Consider the following 19,186-nt stretch of genomic DNA (forward strand, 5'->3'; position numbering starts at 1 on the left):
TAAACCTGATAATATCTGATCTAAATGATTAGCATAAGGAACTATGTCAAGATCAAAATTCAGGATAACTAAGAGGTCAGAACACAAGATACCCACTCAGAAGGATGTAGGAATAACCAAGAGAACTGAATGACCTCTCTAAGAGCACCAAGAAACATTTACACCAGGATACACAGAGAACTAAGGCATTTGGGGGGTTCAGTGATGGTGTCGAGAGGTGCTCGCTATTTTACATTATTATGTATATGCTGTCCATTTTCTAGAGAGCATAGAGAGGAAACAAAACTGAGACTTAATCAGTATCATGGGATTTAAATATCAAACTATGAACAGATAAAGAATGTGTGTGTTTTACACGAGTACTGAGGAAAGACCTAAATTGAAGCATGTGTTATTTTATGATAATATTTATTTACTCACAAACATTTGGTAAACATCTCCCTTGTGCTAGGCCATGCATAGGTTCTGGGGATACATAGTGTTTGTCTGATGAACTAGAATGGATGCTAAATTGTGTCAGCACAGATAACTCTGAATATCTAGGACTTGGCAGTTTACATTGGCATGGTGCAAGCTATAGATCTTTGGACGTATTCTGTCTTCTCCCAGATCATCAAAGGCCAAGATTTTCCAGGATAACTGGGAGCAAGTCAGTATTAGATTCTGCACTGACTCCAGGAACCAAGGTGTTTCAGGGATATTACGATAATTTTAGGGCAATGGAGTTTGATTTGGAAAGTTGGCTTTGCACAGCCACTCCCCAGATGGCCCTTGCCTAGATCACCCCTTCATGTCAGTTTTTATGGACAAAGCTTCCCCTTGGATACCTCTGGCATTAGAGAGGCACAATTGTACTTCTTCGCAGCTGTACTTTCTAGAAACCAGGTAAAGATAATGACCAAAAGCCACTTGAAAGGCAGGTAGGTATAGATGATGAGTAACTGCCTGGGGCCTTTTAGAAGCTAATATTTATAAATGCATATTACTTGGCTAGGCATCATACAAACCAATTTAAACCAATTCTGTGCTTTCTCTAGGGCAGATGTGCAAACATCAGAAGCGTGTAGAGCCCAGGGAAAGCATGCAAACACTGATCAAGTGCACAGCGCTGTGTGACTTTTGTCACTTTTCATGATGTATAAGCACAGCTGCCTTTTTCAGGAGTTGTGAGCTGGAGTCATGATCAAAGTGTTGTAGGAGTTGGCATCTTTCAGGAGAGTGAGGTGCTGATGAGTGTTACCCTCCCTGATAGTCAGGAGAGGATCATCGAGGGGGTGGTTTTTGAGAGTTGGTTTAAGGTAGAAAGGGAGGGAACCTGCCATCTGGAAGTGTGATGATGTTCCAGGCATTGGGTACAGCTTCTTAAAGTAGCCTTTGCTTCTGGAGTAAATGAAAAAATGGGACATTTAGTTAACTTGACTGAGAAAAGCTGAGAGAGCTGGGCTGTTGAGAGCACTTGATTAGCTGTCAGATACCATTCTCCCTACAGTTTCTTGGCCTCCCAGCCCTGAAGAACTGTCAGTAAATATTGCCATACAGGATCGATTCCATTTAGTCTTTTCCAAACCACAACTGTGCAGTAGGTGATGGCATCATCATTTCACAGACGAGTAAACAGAGGCCCAGAGAACTTAAGCAGCTTGTGTGCCAAGTATTTAAAAATTACTCTGTGTTTACATATCACATATGAATTCACAGACACATAGATGGTGGGGATTACGAATGCAAGGAGTGTTATTTTTTGAGTCCTTTAGGCCAATCACAGTATTATAAACTGTGAGGACAGCCAAAAGACAAATTCCCCTTTTTTGAGGAATTTCCAATATGACCAGTCTTTATACAATAAGTAGGAATGAAAAGAATAAAAGCAACATTAAAAATGCATGAAGAACACTGAAGCACCCAGAAGATTTCAGCGTGGCCAGCCTGGGACAGGGCTATGCAGGAGAACTTTTGAGCGGTGAGATTGGAGCCAGTTCTTGTAGTTAGAAATGAAGGCCAGGCATGGTGGCTCACACAGGTAATCCCAGCACTTTGGGAAGCTGAGGTGGGTGGATCACTTGAGGTCAGGAGTTCAAGACCAGCCTAGCCAACATGGCAAAACCCTGTCTCTAATAAAAATACAAAAAATCAGCTGGACATAGTGGTGTGTGCCTGTAATCCCAGCTACATGGGAGGCTGAGGCAGGAGAATGGCCTGAACCCGGGAGGCGGAGGTTGCAGTGAGCTGAGATTGCACCACTTTCACTCCAACCTGGGTGACACAGCGAGACTCCATCTCAAAAAAAAAAAAAAAAGAAATGAAATGATAGGCTATATGTATTCAGAAGAAGCATAGATAGATGAAGAGTGCCCAGTCCGTGAAGGGCCTCGAGTAGAAGCACATGATGTAATTGATATTTCTCTTCATGACTCCCCAAGATCTTAAGGGAAGTATTTTTAATGCAAATGATGAACAAAAAGCATCACTGCATTACATGAGATTAGAACTGGAAAACAAAATCTGTGAAGGTGACTAATATAGAACAATAAGAAGGAGATCAACTTTTAGCAGCCTTTTTTCCTGCAAAGTCCGATTCCTGGCAACATGGTTGACACTGAAATGTTGGATAAACATAAATAGAATAAATGGATTATGGAATAAATGGACTGTATAAGATATGAGCTAAATATAAATTATTGATACAGAAGAGACATATTGAAAGAAAAACTTTGTCTAAAATTAAAAATATTAAATTATTATTATCTCAGTAAAATCTGGGGATTCTATGGGGAGATAGGGAGAGCATCTATCAATCAAGGTCCAGTTGCAGAGGATGGAATCCACCCATCTATTTTCAACAAGAAGGAATTTGTTACAGAGCCATGGTAAGTGGGCCTCAGAATCATTGCACAGCTGAAGTAGTAGACTCTAAACTAAGCTTTCATGAACAACTCTCAAACTCAAAGCTGCTCCCAGAACTGGGGCCCCACATTGCTGCTGCCATGGCAGCTTATTAAGAAGCTATTAGGATCAGGAAGGCACTGCCATCAGGACCTGCCTCGGCACCAAGCAGTGGCTCCTTTCATCGGCTCCATAACTGCTCCTGTCTGCAATAGCAAAATGGATGGGACTTTTTTGACACCACATAGTTAGGGGCAGAAAACTGGGACCTCAGCCACAGAAAACTGATGCTTCCAAGACTGTGCTTGACTATAGGAACAGCAGAAGTGGCTGCTGTCTCACTAATCTCTTAGGAAGGCATTTCACTGACCAAGCCAAAGTTACCTTTTGGTCTCTGGCTCCAAAGAGGCCAGCTTCTAGCACTTTGCAGCAAAGGCAGGTATGTCCACACAGAGAGGGAGAAGCAATGTAGCAGCAAGTATCTGGAAGGAAGAAATAGTTGGTATTTTGTTTGCATATGATAACAAACACTTGGTTTCATTTGATTCCTAGTATTAGGCATTTTGTTTTCAGAACATTTTAATACAATTATTTGTGAAGGGGAGGTAACAACTTACAGAATTGAAAACAATGATAGAACATTTACATTAACAAGAGAAAAAAAGGTAATAAGCTGAAACTCTACCAAGCCAGCAAATAGTGGAGGAGAAGAGGAGAAACCAACAAAGTAACTAAGTTGTAAATATAAAATAAGAAAAAAAAGTGAAAAAAATCAAGTGCACCATTGCTACATTAAAACGTAAAAGGACTAAATACCCCATGTAAAGAAAGATTAGGCATTATGTTGGATCAAAATAAAAACACACATGAGTTGCTTACAAAAACTATACTTTAAGCAATATTTCTTAAAGGTTAGGGAAGTGAAAAGATGAACAGAAATATACAAGACAAAGAGCAAACAAAATAAAAACACTAAGAGAAATTTGTATTGGAAAGAAAGCATAAAATAGTAGAAAGAGGAGCAATTTGTAAAGTCATAAACTTGCATGTCCAAATAACACAGCAACTATAACTGCATTTTTAAAAACTGTCACAGTGCAGTAAGAATTGATTAATAATTCGGTTTTATAGTGGTATATTTTAATGAGTAGGTAGTAGATAACAGGTTAGGACAGAGAGACTTTGATGATCCAGTTTAGAAACTGACTTACTAGGTATATATCACAGAATTTTATATAGAATTTCATGTACTTTCTCTAGCTTTCTAGTGCCATGAAACATTTAGAAAAATTAGTCAAGTACTTGGCCTGGAGAATAGCTTGAAAAATTCAAAAGAGCTTTTACAGACCACGTTCTTTAAGTATTGCCCAATAAAACTAGAAATAAGTATTAAAATATAACCAAAAATTTTAACAACTTGGAAATTAAGAAACACACTTGGGACAAAGATAAAATCAGAATGAAATTCTGAACTATCTAGAAAACAATGAAAAGGAGAACACTTCAAAATCTATGAGATGAAGAGAGGCTGCCAGTAATAAAAGTTGATACATAAGAAACTAGAAAAAAAATACACCAAAAGAAAAGATAATTTAAAAAGATGGAAGGAGAGATTAATGAAATGGAAAATAGCAACAACTAAAATAGTAGAATGGATAAATAAATTCAAAAGCTAATTTGGGGTAAGACACAAATCCCCTCTGAAACATTTCTCCAGAGAAAAGTTAGAAATGAGAAAACAAACATAACCAAAATATTGAAGAAATTCTAGAAGATAGAGAATACCATGTATAACTTTTTGGAAATTCGATTTTTTTTTTTTTTTTTTTTACAGAGTCTCACTCTGTCGCCGCGGCTGGAGTGCAGTGGCACGATCTCGGCTCACTGCAACCTCCGCCTTCCAGGTTCAAGCAATTCTCCTGCCTCAGCCTCCTGAGTAGCTGAGATTATAGATGCACGCCACCACGCCCGGCTAATTTTTGTATTTTTAGTAGAGATGGTGTTTCACCACGTTGATCAGGCTGGTCGCGAACTCCTGATCCACCTGCCCCGGCCTCCCAAAGTGCTGGGCTTACAAGCATGAGCCACTGCAGCTGGCCTGGAAACTAGATAAACCTAGAGCAGGGATCTGCAAACTTTCTCTGTAAAGACTAGAGAGTAAACGATTTAGGCTTTTTGGACCATACCGCCTCTGTCACAACCACTCAACTCTGTCGTTGTAGCACAAAAGGAGCCTTAGACATTATAATATCAAATGGGTATGACTGTGATCCAACAAACTTTATTTACGAAAATAGGCCATGGTGGATTTGGCCTGCAGGTCATAGTTTGTCAAACCCTGGACCAAAGGAACCCAGTCTAGCAAAATATAAACTACCAAAAGTGAGCCAAGGAAAATTTAAAACTTGAATAGATGAATTAATATTATATTTAGTATAATTTCATTTAAAGTCCCAACAAAGATTTTGAAATTAGATTAAGTGCTCTTAGAGCGTCTATTGAAGAATAAACTGTGAGACATGACAAAGCGTTATGAAAACTATAAGCGGAAGAAATTGCCTCATGTGCTGTTAATAGGTACCATAAAGCCACCTTCATCAAAACAGCGTGACGTTGACACCATAGCTAAGCACTATGTGACACCACATAGTTAGGGGCAGAAAACTGGGACCTCAGCCACAAAAAAGTCAAAATGTGACTTTTATTGTATGCCTTATAAAGTTAATTTTATATAGATTAAAATCTTAACCAAAAATTATAAAACAATGTAAATATTCACAGAAAAATGAGATGATCAAGTACAATGTAGTAATTGGGATGACTGTTTCAGCCAAGGATTGGAAATGCAAAGGTACAAAAGAAAAAAATAGGCATTTTATCCTGTATGAAAATGTCAAATATTTGCATAGAAAAATATATCATCAAATTTAATAGACAAACAATAGGTGGGAGAAAGAATTTCATCGCATATAGCAGTTAATAGATTAATATCAATACAATATGAAAAAATCTAATAATTTGATAGAGCAATAGAAAAATAGGCAGATAATTTGAATGAGCAGTTTACAGAAGAGCAAAAATAACTGGCCAACCGTGTATGAAAAGAGTCTTAACTATGCCAAGGAAATGCAGATTTAAGTAACAATATGGTATTATGCTATATGCCTTGGACAGGCAAAATATTAAAAGTATGATAATTCCAATTGCTGACAAGGATAGAGAAAGAGTAGTTTCATGGTAGAAATGTGAATTACTACACTCTTTTTGGAAAATAATCAGGCAATAGCTATTAAAATTTAAATTCTTCTCCTGAAACTAAAATTAGCGTAAGTAATGATACATGTACAAAAATTATGCAGTGCAGCACTGATTATAGTAGGGTAGGCAGACCCCCTGTTCAGAAAAAAAACAATAAATATAAATAAAATAAATATCCATCAAAAGAGCAATGTTTGAATACATGCAGTATTTTGCTTACCATGAAATATTCAGCAGTCTTTTAAAAGAATGAATTTTAACTGCAACATTTGGCACATACACTTAGTATGAATGGTTAAGATTAACAAGATGGAGAGGAGTTTATAGAATATGAAATCATTTTTGTCAAACAGTGGCAAAGACTCTGGTATGTGTATGTATAATTATATATACTGTAGTGTGTATGTATAATTATGTTGTAAATGTGTATGTACACACATACACAGACACATTGCCAAAGAATAAATGAAGTCTTGTTTTATTTTAAATCCAGAAACTGTCAGATGCACTTTTATTTTTAATCCCCCCTTAAAGAGAAGATATTAGTTAAACTACCCTCTCAAACACTGGGAAATTAAACTGAGATTTTTTTTTTTTTTTATGATGTCGAGGAACACAGCATTAGCTGGGGTATGGTGGAGAGTGGGAGAGCATTTACATTTAAGAATAATTAATAGAGATCTTGTTTTAGACGTTTCTATTGAGAAGAGGTCCTGGTTTTATGGCATCACCTATTGAATGGGAGTATCCCATAGTTAGCCAAGCATATATTAATTAGTACATTCCACCAAAGCCTTCAGCTTCTTAGGTTTTGGAACCAGTTACCATATTTGGAAAAAAACAGTGACTCAAATGGAAACTTTACAGTGCTTGCCTCCTCTGTTAAGATATCCACGTCATCAGCTTGTTATCCAAGTGGAAAGGCACATTTTTATCCTTCAGTGGATCTGTCTTCTTCACCTAGTAAGAGTTGATTCTTCCTCCCACAGCTGTGTTCTTAGTGTAGCTAAAAGTGGGTGCACCCATCCTGTTTACTCCCACCCTTACCTTCTTGAAAAGAGGGAATAGATTGGTAGTATGTGAACATTTAGATATTATGTGAAACAATAAAATTAAATATCCTTCTTAGAAGTGGTTTTCAGACTTCTCAAAATTGACACAGGGTAACAAATACATTTTATATCACATTGAGTTGTGTTGGTGTGTGCATGCCTGTGTATGTGCATATAAAATAATGAACAAAATTTTATGAGACGTTACTTGTTCTTATTATATGCATTCCAAACAATTTCTACTCTCTTCTAGTCTACTTTATTCTATCTCATTTAAAAAATACTGATCACAGCACACTGAGTTGACTTAGTAACCCACTAAATGGGGTAGTGACCTGCAGTTTGAAAACATACTGCATCAAAGGACTCCTATCAAAGTGGCATACATGGCATTCCATGGTCAGAAGATTTTCACTGGACTGGAGAGACAGTTGCTCGGTGAGGTCAAATACAGACCTAGGCATGTTTTACTTCATTTCACATATGCCAATAAGGTCAGCTTGTATGAAAGACCTTCTGATAGCAGGTTCCTTAAGGTAGTTTTAAGTTTATCTTGGGCCAAAGCCTTGCAATACTTTTAGAGAATTAGCTTAAGCTAGAGGCAAATAAATTTTAACTGCTGTGGTAGATGCCTTAGCTAACGATTTTTCTCCTACAGTTGGGACTGTCATGAGAAGACTGGTCATCTTGGTATAAATAGAAGGCATCTCAGTTGATTTCAACTCTGCCCTAAGCTTTCTTGGATTCCTCTCCCATTTAGGCTTTAAAAGAATATGCTAAAGTTGGAAAAAGAATTTCCGTATGAAACTAAGCAACATTTAAGTATATTCTTTTATAATAATAACCCCAGTTGGGCATATTGACTACTTAATTCCTCATAATCAGTAGAGATCAGTTGTACACTATTCCAAATACAGGATTTGTGTGGGTCATAAGAACAGAGGTGACTTATGTACAGGTATTTAAAGTGGAAGTGTTTGAAAATCTGACTCATACTTTGACTACAAAGTAAAATGATGTGTGTTATATCTAACTGGATTTGGGAGCAAAGAATTTCAAAAAGCCAGTGGAAACTGGACTCTGCCTGTGGCCTCTATTACAATATACCTAATTTAAGATGTGTATAAGACACATTTTTGGATATTCACTAGGAAAACAAAGGCTTTTCTATCCTGCCATTTACTTTATTTTTTTAACCTAACTTATTTTTCTGAATGATTAACATTGATGCTTTTGATTGTGTGGGTGTTGTCAAAAGAGAGTTCATCACATGGGGAAAGGTTGGCAACCTCTCTCTGCTCGGTACTTTTCCATGAGCCTCCTTTCACTGTTCTCATTGTTATTTCCTTTTCACTCTGAAGTAGTTCCAAATCTGATATTGAAGGAACTTGATTTCATTTTACATGAGTACTTGAAGGAAATTGAGCCATTTGTGTTTTTAGGTTTGTTTAATATGCACCACACAGAGAAGAATATAAAGTAAAAGCAGTAGCAATAATAACTTAGGTTTGACAAAACACATAACAAAAAAGGGTATTTTGAGACACAGAAAGTCAAATTATAGGTACCTCTAAAACTCACCTTTCTACTTTCCTTTCTTTCCTAGAATTCTCTACCAACACTGGGGTGTTGGTGGTTAGGACAGAAGGAAGTATAGATATAGCTATCTGCTTCTAAGACATTTGCCATGTCTTTCTATGGCTGAAGACAACTTCACAGTAACTAAAAGTGCCACTAGAAATAGTTTCTGTGAACTATATTGATCATAATTTGAAGAATTTCTACCAGCTGTGACTTTGTGGATGGCAGGAATTCTTAGTTTGTAGGACTGTCAAAATATGACCCCAATTTTGTGGCCAGCCCCAAATGAAGCTGACCGTTGTCCCTGGTGCTCCATTTTCTGCTAGGTTCTAGGTCATTTTTTTCTGAAAACAGTACTGAAGTTGGTAGCTTGTGGAAGTCACTGCAACAACCAAACTGATGACAGGAACCCATGAGACTCAGAGCCATGAAGACTGTCCCAGCACGCTTTACGGCAGCAGTCCCCAACCTTTTGGGCACCAGGGACTGGTTTCGTGGAAGACAGTTTTTCCACAGACCAAAGTCGGGGGATGGTTTTGGGATGATTCAAAAACATTACATTTATTGAGCACTTTATTTCTATTATTATTATGTTGTAATATATAATGAAATAATTATACCACTTACCATAATGTAGAGTCAGTGGGAGTCCTGAGCTTGTTTTTCTGCATCTAGATGGTCTCATCTGAGGGTGATGGAAGACAGTGACATCATCAGGCATTAGATTTTCATAGGGAGTGAACAACCTAGATGCCTCGATGTGCAGTTTAAAATAGGGTTCCTGCTCCTTTGAGAATCAAATGCTGCCACTGATCCCACAGGTGGCAGAGCTCAGGCTGTAATGCAAGCAATGGGGAGCCACTGTAAATACAGATGAAGCCTTGCTGGCTTGCCTGCCACTCAATTCCTGCTGCGCGGCCTGGTTCCTAACCGCCTGTAGCCCAGGGGTTGGGGACCCCTGCCTTAGAGTATGTTGTACTCAATATATCATTCTCTGTTGCTACATCAAGGAAACAATGGCACCATCTACTCTTGTTGTCTTGACTCTACATATTAACTATAGTGATTTGTACATCATATAACATTATGTGGAATCTTAATATGATTTTAAATTCACTTGTCCTCACAACTACAGTTAACATTTCTCTCTTACATTGAATCATTCCTTGCTGATCTTGGGTTTTCTTTTCTTGCTGTGGAGTTGTGTTGTTGCTTATTTTGTTCCAGCCATGCTTTGTTTATTCTCAGTAATACTCTTAGCCCTATTTCCTGGTGAATGATTATGCAGAAGAACAAATTGTCCTTTGGCATTTGCACCTGTATGTCGCTCATTGTCCACTTGCTTGATGTGTTTCTGTGAAAGGGGGCAGCTTTTCCTTTTCTAAACGAAGAAGAGAGAGGCCAGATATTTTTTTCCAGCTCCCATCAAAATATGGACTTAATTCCTTTTCTTTGATTTTGAAAGGAAATGGTGAAGGGATAATGATGTGTTTAAAACTGGGTGAATTGTATTCTTTCTTCTAACTGAAACAGTGCAGAGGAACCTACCCATTGTGAAATGTTACTTGTGCAGCATTGTAGATGTGCAAGAACAGCAGTGTTTTCTACTTGGCCGGCTATCCTGGCATAGAGTTCATCAAAATAGAGAAATAGGGTGCAGATATTCTGAGTGTAACACCAAATGAACTCTAAGCGTGTTTACCTCCCTATCATCTGAGGAGAGACAGCTGGGAGCAAAGGAAGAAGTGAACAACTGTGGAATGTCTCCCTATCCTCAGTGGCCTTCAGACACCTCTGTTGTTTCTCCCCCTCCCTTCTGTTCATTGGGCACTGACATACCTTGTCATTACAAGCTATTATTATTTTTTAACAAAGTAAGTTCAAGAAGAAATAAAAAAGAGCCAGTATTCATACTGTATAATAGCATATGGACCTTGGCTATTCTAAAGCAGAATCTAAGTAGAATCAAGAGATTTGAACAAAATTATGAATGAAGGACCCTGACATATCTATTAAATAGTCACCAGCTTTCACGATAGCTTCTGTAGCATGCCGGGGGAAGAAAGCCACGTTCTCTCCTCACTGTTCCCTTAGGGCCTTTGTTGTAGGTGAATAGTGGGAGGGGCTGAGGTTGGCTTTGACTACAAGTGGAAATTGTTGTTTTCCCGATGAGCCTGGCACTCAGGACACCAGACATTTAACTGTAGGTTTATGATTGTCACCCAGTCATACTGACATCTGCTTTTAATGCCAAGAGTTTCAGAACCCGGCCGACCTGAGCAGAATAAAGTTCTTTGGGTTCAATCTGCAGCAATCAGAATTTTGAGAACAACAAAACAAATCTTTTTTTTTTTTTTTTTTTTAATCTGGTGTTGCCTCAGCAGGATCCCAGAATGTACTTGCTGGTAGCTTAGAGCATAGTCTATGCAGGGGAGGAGAAATAGAATTGCAGCTGTGATGTGACTCATTCATACTTTGTGCTTTTAATGGAGAAAAACCTGCAGTGACATCATCTGGCCACCAGGGGTTGTGCTGTTGCCAGAGAGCCCTTGATTTTATCTGCCCGCAAGTTCTGGGGCAGGAAGTAGCACCTTAACAGAGAGCCCCATCTTCATTCCTAAGAAAATCAGCATCAGTTTTTTGTTCCCTTGGTTGACTTTCCAACTAGGGCTGAGCCCGCTTTTCTGAATTAATAAGAACCCAGAAAGAAAAGGGAACGTTAGTCGTGGTTCCAAATACCAACCAAGAACTTTGCTGCATACGGTCGGCTTTAGTGGCGGGCCTGAGTTTGCACGCAGATGGACCCACATGGACTCACCTCTCTCACATCTGCACCTGACTTGCACATATACCTTGTTGATAAAGCCCAATGACAGCTGGATCTATCACAAATGTCCCACCTGATTTCTTGGAAGCTTTGATTAGCATCCATGTCCTCCGTGGCAAACATTTAATTATAAGGGCTAGTTGTTGATAATAATCATTGCTAACATCTATTTATTATCCTTATGTGTTAAGCATTGTGCCCAACAGCTTATACAATTTAGTCTCATTTAATCCTCCAAGTAGCTATTTGAGACAGTTACTATTATCTTTGTTTTGCAGATGAGGAAAGTGAAGCATAGAGAAGCTAACTGTGATGACTGGGACCACTCCGCTGATAATTGTGTTGCTAGGGCTAGATTCAGGCCCCTCTAACTCTGAAAGCCAACCACTTAAATGATACTTGATTTTCAAGTTGGGGGGATGGAGGCTGTGGCTAAGACCTGTCCCTGGTGGGGTGCAGCAGAAGGACTTCGGGGCTTTTTTGTTCAAACTGCTTATGTTTATGTGCTCCTTTCCTTTCCCTCATCCTTTCCTTCTCCTTCTTCTGATATGCTTTCTGGGTAGGGTGGGGTGGGGGTGTGTCCGTTGCTGTCACACTGAGTCACTGTTCCTCATGGGTGTGCCATAGCCTTCAGGAGTATTGGGATGGGAAAATAGCTGAGAACAAGTGGACTCAAGAATGGTTGCAAAAGTCCCAAGCAGCTTTTCTGTGAATTATTGCCTTTGGTGCTCTCTCTGTGATGGCAGAATTTCATAGGCCACCACACTGCTGCGGGTGCTGAGGAAGGACAGAAAATAGCCATATATATGGAAAACATATAACTGTTACAAATATGAAAATATATACATGAAAATCATACATATGCAAAACACATACAGATGAAAAATATATGAAAAACAAATATATTAATTCATGTGTGTATGTATGTCCTCCTCTCCCAATTCCAGCATCAGTGTTAGTAAGAGTGCAAGCTGTTATACATTCATTATGCAACTAGTTTTCATTGAGCAACTGCTAGGAGCCTTGCAGAGTGAGCTGGGGCTTTGGTGGTCATGAAGCCTTGGCCTGGGTCTTCAAGCAGCTCACAACCCAGTGGGTTTTTGCTTTTCTTGAGGCTAACACTGATGGTTCAATTTATAGATCAAGTCTCTTCAATCATAATGATTCAGACAGATAGAGAATTTTGTGGAAAAGTCTTCTGAATAGTTTTTTTTTTTTTTTTTTTTTCTAAAAAAACAAAAGGCTGATAAAAGGACAAGGCCCCATGCTTTTTAGTTTCTAATAGTAGTGGGCTGGAACTACTTGTGGATTTTGAGTTTTTGTTTTTGTTTTACTTAATTATAGGATTAGTATTAGGTATGACTTTTTCCATTTCCTTTGGAAGCGTCTAGTTTACAATAAATTAGAAATGCCAGCTGACAGCAGGCTAAGATCCAGAAGAACCATTAACTCTACAGCCTCAGCATTACTGAGCTTTTTGTTTAAAGGTTAAGGCCATTTATAACTCAACAACCCGTCAGGTCATTTATGAAATACATCGTAGCACCAAGAAAGTAGTGTTTTCTTCCTTAAACACATCTCTTATCCTATCATTCCCCTGCTCAAAAATCTATGCTTCTCTGCTGCTTCCAGACTCCTTACCATGGAATTCAATGTCCTCTATGATCTGGACCAAATGTCCTTTTTGGAGTATTTCCTACTATCCTTAGGTTCCCCTAGAACCCTGACCCCAGGCAATCAAGCAGCTCTTGGTTCTTTTAACGTACCTGATACTTTGCCAATGATCTTCCATATAAGATGCCCTCGCTACCTCTCTCTAAATCTTATTTGAATATATGTGCTGACGAAACAAGAATGAAATCTTCCTACTTTGTAAGACCAAACTCAGACAATATTACCTCTATGAAGATCTTTGGTGTCAGCTATTGGAATTAAATATTCCTTATTTGTGTTAATAGCAGGTAGTTAAAGCATTTAATGTTGGTTAAAGCACTTAATGTTTTCTTTTCTTATTTATAGTTGGTGTCAACCTAAAATAATCAAAAAGGTCAGAATCTGACTTAAAGAGAGTTTATTCAAGGGCAAAGTTTGAGGATAGCCCACCTGTAAACACCAGCTCCAAAGGAATGGAGTCAGCGTTCCAAAGTAGGGCAGTTAAAGTTTCATTTACATATAGTCAGAGACCAGGGAGTTTTTAGCAGGATTACAACATTTTTCTGACAAAGTTGGCACACAATTGCAGCAAATTGATTGCTTGTATAGGTTGTGTTTCTTTTTGGGAAGGATACATTTAACATTTGTTACAGAGGGTATAGTGGTTATGGGTTTTCTGTCAACTGGCCTAAGCAAAGCAGGACAAGAAAGGGGAAATTAATCTGTAACAAGGGTCATTAAGATGGCAGCAGGTTTTTGTCCCTGTTGTTGTTTGAGTCTCTCCAGTTATTGTACAGAACAAGAACAATAAGAAACAAGGTGTTCTATAATCTCAGAAACAAAAGTCACAACCCTGTGTGGCTCAGATCACAATCATATCTCTCTCAAGGCTTAAAGTGTCTTCAGGGTTCCAACAGCTTTTAATTCATATTTATTTTCACACTGGGTACATTGTGGACCTGTAAGTCCTTTGAGAGTAAGAAGCATGTCTTACGCATTTTATGTCACCCATCCATGAGAGAAAGGTTTTATATAAAATGAGTAAATTTTTGAGTGGTATAAGATTAAGTAAATTTTAGATCTATGGAAAAGGCAGTTACGTGAAATTCTCTGATGATACTGAACAAATTGCACTGTTGTCTTGCTCCAGTCAACAGGCATCTTTTTGATCCTTTGATGTACCAAGCAGGTTTTACCCTTAGGGCATCCGACCTAGCTGTTACCTCTCCCTGGAAATCTCTTTTATTCTGGAATGTCACATAGCAACTCCTTCTTAAGGCCAAGTGCACTGACCTATCTTAGAGAGGCTTTCTGCAAATTCTCAGACCATTGTTGGTCTTGCATGGTGACAAAGCCTGTCTCCAGTCACTCCATCACAGTGCCCTGTTTGCGCTATCACAGCCAGGCCAGTTGTTGCCCACTTGCTCATCATATGCATCTCTTAAGCTTCAGGAGAGCAGAGGCCCCGTCTGCTCTGATAATCATTGTATCTCCAGGTCCTAGAATAGTGCTGAGCTCACAGTAATGCCCCTTACATCATACTACATTATTTAAAATCAGTGGGTTTTGACATTGGCTGCCCATCAGTGTCACCAGTGGGGATTAACAAAACACAGATGTGCAAGGTTAGCCTCAAAGATTCTAATTCAGTAGGACTGGAGTGATGTCCTTAAATGTGGCTCTAAATGTATTAATCATCAAAGACTCAGGAAAACAAGGGAAGATAAGCTTTCTGTAGCTTCCAAAATTGTAGCTGTTTTTAAAATTGTTTATATTTTCTTTTAAACCCTCATCCCATATCCTTAAGCCTTGTGACTGCCACAGAGAAAATAAGATCAAGCATGAGCTCACATTAGCCACAGAAACACCTGGGGCAGTTCCAAAGTTTTAATTACTGCTTCATTAATGTAAAAGCTTAATTATAGTTGTAATGTATAAACAACTTTTGGCATGTGCCCTACAAATACAAAAATGTCTAAATAATTATTATTGTGGCTCCTGTCTGAACGCAAGAGAATTTTAGGGAAATGTTTGCCCCCAGATCAAGAGACACTCTCCTCTTTCTGCTTGCTGGGCCCAAAAGTACAGACTCTTTTGAAACCTAGAGTGTAGAACCCTAACAGGAAGAACAGTCAGAAGGATTTTTTTTAAGCAAAGTCTATTTTTCACCCAAGGTGGAATATAATATAAAGTACTAATCAGTTATACAAACATGTTATTTATAAAATAACAGCCCACTAAGCCTCAGAGGTGAGGGGTTGCCCCATCCAATTTTCAGAGTCTAAAAGAGGCATTTGGGTGTCCATTACCTGAAACAGCACAGGTGCCAGTGTCTCCAGAGAAAAGGAAATGGAAGAGGGAGGCAGGGGATGTTACAACAGGATGTGATTAATAGCAGCTCACTGCTGGAGTTCACTCAGGAGAGGCTGGGTAAATGCTGCAGCTCAACGTCAGTGTGGGGCAGGCCAAGGGATCAGTTAGCCCTGGAACTTCTGAGTGAGTCCTTGGCTCCACTTAAATAAGAAGCAGCCAGGATCTGGGAAGGTCAACACAGTCAAAGCCCTACCAGGAACTAGGATTGTACCCTGGGCTTCAAGCCAAGACCAGGGCACTCTGGCTGATCTGAGCGTGATCTTGAACTCTGCTTTGCCCTCTGAGAGAAGGAGCCGAAGCTCTGTCTACCTTCAGGGACAGAGGTCTGCAGTTAGTTTCCTGATTACAGCAGGAACAACCCAAGAGGCCATCAGATACTGGGAGGATCTTACAGTGCTCTAAACCCTTTCAGGCAATTTGAGTCTTCTGTGTCTATTGTCTTCACAGGCATCTTGTATAGTGTTGGAAACCTATAGTGATAAGTGATTTTCAGCTACCTACTAGAGATGGGAGAATTTCAAAGTCCTTTGCTTCATTGTCCATCTTTACTCGTTTGGGTAGAGTTATACCCAGTTCTATCCCTGCATACATACTTGCCTGCATGGGGTAAGGGAGATCTATTTACAAACACGTGACCACAAACACATGACCGGCTTCCAAAGCTGAGAGTGCCAGGAACCCATGGGGGTTATTGGTCACCTGAGTACAGAAAAAGCAGGGAAACCCAGCTCAACCACTTTGTGTCATCAATTTTCCTCTTTATAAATTAGGGATGTGTATGAAATAATGTTCATACAATCTTTGGCACAGTGCCTAACACATTGTGAACACAAGTGTCAGCCAAAATTATGGGCATGCAGCTGACTCTGTGTCTGATGAGCAGAGCTTCCTCAATGTGTTGTCAATGGCTCAATTTTGGAAACGGGAAATGTCTCGAGACAGTGCTGATTGCCACAACTTAGGGGATGAGTACTACTCGTATCTAATTGGCAGAGGCCAGATATACTGCTGAGCATCCTACAGTGAACACACAGTTCCCTACAATCACAACAAAGAGTTCCCCTACCCGAAATTCCATAGTGCTGAGGCTGAGAAACCCGGCGAAATGGTCATAGCAAAATGAGATGGGTTTAGCTGATTTCCTTCATCCTTAGGAATAAGAACATGTTAACATATTAACATTATTGACCTCTACCAGCACTTAAAGAGACAAAAAGCCTATAGAATCTAAACTCTGCTATGAAACATAATCTGATTCTGGTGAGAGAAAAGTCTTCCTTGATTCTCAAGAGAAAGTAAAAGGTTTTTGTGGTTTTGACTTAAATAATTCTAATGACTCGATTTGTTTATTGGACAATAGATTGAAGGACCTAAGGCTGGATTTTGTTGATTTTAATTTTTACCAATAATGTAGTATAAAAAATGTTTTTCTAGACTTGTATGATTTACTAAATAATTATTGATATTTGCATATCATGTAGGATCAAGAAAAAGTCACATGTTAAATTCTGTGTACAGAGATAATTATTTTCAGTCAAATGAAAGTAAAAGAGGCCAGGCGCAGTGGCTCACGCCTGTAATCCCAACACTTTGGGAGGCCGCGGCGGACAGAATCACCTGAGGTCAGGAGTTCAAGACCAGCCTGACCAACATGGTGAAACCCCATCTCTACTAAAAATACAAAATTAGCCAGGCGTGGTGCTGCATGCCTATAATCCCAGCTACTTGGGAGACTGAGGTTGGAGAATCGCTTGAACCTGGGAGGCAGAGGTTGCAGTGAGCCAAGATTGTGCCATTGCACTCCAGCCTGGGCAAGAAGAGTGAAACTCCGTCTCAAAAAAAAAAAAAAAATAAATAAAAGTAAAGGAGATATTAAGTTTAGCTTGCTTGCAATATACAAATTAAATGTGCTAGAATTGAGCACTTATAGCACAAATTATAGGAAATAAGATGGTGAAAAATTAAAAATTACTTAGGTCATAAAAATGCAGAAAATACATAAAAATCCTTCGGAGTCATAGAGCACCTTTTAAAGCTTGACTTTCATTGTATTTCCATGTTGTTCCATTACATTAGGGGAAGCCTCCTTAGTGGCTCATCACCTCATTGCCTAGACTGGGTAATCAGGGACACAGGATCATTGCTACCTTTCACAGTTGCTTTACTGTGCTAAACTTCTGAAAAGCCACCTTTTAAAAAGGGAACATGCATTTTCAAAGCCACTGATTATTAAGCCCCTCTTTCAGTCATCTTATTTGCAGACTTTCATTTTTGAGCTTTGTTTGCCATCTGGGAAGGATTTTGAAAGAGAACATAGGCCTCTTCCTGCTTTTATGTTCAGCATACCATGAATTCCTTTAATGAATTCTTAAGATCGTTTGATCTATTTAAAAAAATAGCTCTAGATTCAGTCAGTTGTTAAAAAAATGTGTTCAAGATTGTCTATAATTGCACTAGCCACAAACAGATTTACATAGGTATTTTCTTTGTAAAGAATCTATTTGAAATATTGGAAATGTTTTCAGGAACTAGAGACAAAAGCTATACATTGTTTTTTGAATAATTTAGCATGTCCTAATTTTTAAATGTTCCTCAGTAGTCATTTATCTCCAGAGCGAGTAAATACAAATTAAAAAAAAAATTAACAGTTATATACGTGCTTATTGTAAACAGTCAAGTAATACAGAGGAATATAAAACAGAGTGAATCATCTTCTCCGTGTCCAACCTCACCCTTCTGCAGCAGCCAACATTAACAATTTGGTGCATATCGTTTCTCACCTTTCTCAATGCTCATACAAATGCATGGACGTTCCTGTTCACATAAAAATGGTGTTTTATTCCTCCCCCAAATGGTGCGGATGCAAATGTGACTCAGCAACTTGATTTTTGCATTCAACAATATACAATGAAAATTCCTCCTAGTCAATACATGTCAATCCAATTCATTATTTTGTCAACCTAACGTAATCAGAAGGGTCGGAATCCAATTTAAGGAGAGGTTATTTAAGTGCATATTGTGAGGATGGCCAGCTCAAACATGCCAACTCCAAAGGAATGGAGTCAGCGTTCTAAAGTAGGGAAATTAAGGTTTCATTTATATAGTCAGAGACGGGGAAGTTTTTAGCATATTTCATTTTTCAGACAGGTTTGGCACATAGTTACAGCAATTTGATTGGTTTATAGGCAGCGTTTCTGTTTGGAAAAGGTACATTTAACATTCATTACACAGGGCACAGTAGTCATGGGTTTTCTGTCATGTGGTCTTAACAAAGCAAGGTACCAAAGAGGAAGTCAATCTATAGCAAGGGTCATTAAGAAGGCAAGAGATTTTTGTCCTGGACACTTAATTATCTCTAGCCATTGTAGAGAACAAGAAAAATAAGAAAGTGAGTTAATGTATAATCTGAGAAACAGAAATTATAACCGTATGTGACTCAGATCACAGTCACATCTTTCTCAAGGCTTAAAGTGCTTTGGGGGTTCCAACAGCTTTTGCATTATATTTATTTTCACAAATTTTAATAACTGAAAAATAGTATACAGTGTGGGTATATTAT

The 19,186-nt window shown here is 38.7% G+C and overlaps 1 protein-coding gene and 1 long non-coding RNA gene across 8 annotated transcripts in view; one reads left to right on the forward strand and one right to left on the reverse strand.

The window, feature by feature from the left end:
- Positions 1 to 19,186, forward strand: part of TPD52L1 (TPD52 like 1) — a 107,286-nt gene that overhangs the window by 28,011 nt on the left and 60,089 nt on the right. The gene's annotated exons all lie outside the window — the stretch shown is intronic.
- On the reverse strand, positions 1,744 to 15,599 carry LOC116471726 (uncharacterized). Its single transcript, XR_004248856.1, has 4 exons — positions 15,564 to 15,599; positions 9,402 to 9,459; positions 3,268 to 3,365; positions 1,744 to 2,277 (listed from the first exon to the last, which is right to left on the reverse strand). It is a non-coding gene; the product is annotated as an uncharacterized LOC116471726 (long non-coding RNA).

The sequence above is a fragment of the Hylobates moloch genome, unplaced genomic scaffold, assembly GCF_009828535.3.
Source record: "Hylobates moloch isolate HMO894 unplaced genomic scaffold, HMol_V3 SCAFFOLD_2, whole genome shotgun sequence".
NCBI lineage: Eukaryota > Metazoa > Chordata > Mammalia > Primates > Hylobatidae > Hylobates > Hylobates moloch.